This window comes from Pan troglodytes, chromosome 4, assembly GCF_028858775.2.
Source record: "Pan troglodytes isolate AG18354 chromosome 4, NHGRI_mPanTro3-v2.0_pri, whole genome shotgun sequence".
Taxonomy (NCBI): domain Eukaryota; kingdom Metazoa; phylum Chordata; class Mammalia; order Primates; family Hominidae; genus Pan; species Pan troglodytes.
The window spans coordinates 167,800,114-167,802,148 of record NC_072402.2 but is presented as its reverse complement, the minus strand read 5'-3'; the positions used below and the strand labels follow the sequence as shown (position 1 = coordinate 167,802,148).

At 52.0% G+C, this 2,035-nt stretch overlaps 1 pseudogene; it reads left to right on the top strand.

Annotated features, from left to right (window-relative positions):
• Window positions 1-298: 298 nt before the first annotated feature.
• On the top strand, window positions 299-1,458 carry LOC107974577 (keratin, type I cytoskeletal 18-like; annotated as a pseudogene).
• Window positions 1,459-2,035: the final 577 nt, after the last annotated feature.

The window sequence follows — 2,035 nt, the reverse complement described above, 5'->3', positions numbered from 1 at the left end:
TTTTCACTCAATGGCCCCTTGCACAGTTGAGATATTGAGGATTTTCCATAACTGGCACTCCATAGAAGTTTACAGTTTGATGAAATCACTAGGGTTGATCTAGTCTCGAGATTATAAAAAGTTTGGTCGGCAAAGCCTGAGTGCTGTCCTCTCAATCTCCTTCCCAGACAGCACGAGATTCACCACTCGCTTCACCTTCTCCACCAACTACCGGTCCCTGGGCTCCGTTCAGCCTCCCAGCTATGGTGCCCAGCCGGTCAGCAGCGCAGCCAGCGTCTATGCAGGCGCTGGGGGCTCGGGATCCCGGATCTCTATGTCCCGCTCCACCAACTTCCAAGGCTGCTTGGGGTCTGGGGGCCTGGCTGCGGGGCTGGCCGGGGGTCTGGAGAGAATGGGAGGCATCCACAAGGAGAAGGAGACCATGCAAAGCCTGAACGACTGCCTGGCCTCCTACCTGGACAGAGTGAGGAGCCGGGAGACCGAGAACCAGAAGCTGAAAAACAAAATCCGGGAGCACCTGGAGAAGAAGGGACCCCAGGTCAGAGACTGGGGCCATTACTTCAAGACCATCGAGGAACTGAGGACTCAGATCTTTGCAAATACTGTGGACAATGCCCGCATTGTTCTGCAGATCAACAATGCCCGTCTTGCTGCCGATGACTTTAGAGTCAAGTATGAGACAGGGCTGGCCATGCGCCAGTCTGTGGAGAGTGACATCCATCGGGTCTGCAAAGTCACTGATGACACAAATGTCACTTGGCTGCAGCTGGAGACAGAGATCGAAGCTCTCAAGGAGGAGCTGCTCTTCATGAAGAAAAACCACAAAGAGGAAGTAAAAGGCCTACAAGCCCAGATTGCCAGCTCTGGGTTGACCATGGAGGTAGATGCCCCCAAATCTCAGAACCTCACCAAGATCATAGCAGACATCCGGGCCCAATACAAGGAGCTGGCTCGGAAGAACCAAGAGGACCTGGACAAGTACTAGTCTCAGTAGATTGAGGAGAGCATCACAGTGGTCACCACACAGTCCGCCGAGGTTGAAGCTCCTGAGGTGACACTCAATGGGGCTGAGACATACAATCCAGTCTTTAGAGATCGACCTGGACTCTATGAGAGATCTGAAAGCCAGCTTGGAGAACAGCCTGAGTGGAGGCCGGCTATGTCCTGCAGATGGAGCTCAACGGGATCCTGCTGCACCTGGAGTCAGAGCTGGCATAGATCTGGGCAGAGGGGCAGCTCCAGGCCCAGGAGTACCAGGCCCTGCTGAACATCAAGGTCAAGCAGGAGGCTGAGATTACCACCTAACGCTGCCTGCTGGAAGACGGTGAGGAATTCAGTCTTGGTGATGCCCTGGACAGCAGCAACTCCATGCAAACCACCCAAAAGACCACCACCCACCATATAGTGGACGGCAAAGTGGTGTCTGAGACCAATGACTCCAAAGTTCTGAGACATTAAGCCGGAGAAGCAGGGTCCACTCTGGGGAGCAGGAGGCCAATAAAAAGTTCAGAGAGCAAAAATAAATAAATAAATAAAAGGCCTGCATTTCATGGGCCATCATCTTTTTGTGTGTGTGCATCAACTAATTTGAGAACTGTGCTGAGAAAGATTCTGTGGTTGCAGTGGGCTGGAGGTGGCCCCCAGGACATATGTCCATGCCCTAACCCTTGAAGCCTGTGAATGGGACCTTATTTTAGTTTATGAATTGGAAAATGTGAACACTCGCATTTGCAGATCTAACTAAGTTAAAGATCTTGGGATGCACTTATCTGGGTTACCCAGGTGGACCCTAAAATCAATGACAAACATCCTTTTAGGAAACAGAAGAGGAGAAGACACGGACACAGAGAAGGGGAGAAGGCCACGTGAGAAACAGAGATGGGAGTTATCAGCCATGAGCCAGAATGCTGTGAGCCACCAGAAGCTGGAAGAGGCCAGGAACAACTCCCCGTGGAGCCTCAGGAGGGAGCTTGGCTCTGTTGACACCTTGGCCTTCAGAACTATGACAGAATAAACTTCTGTGTTTCAAGCCACC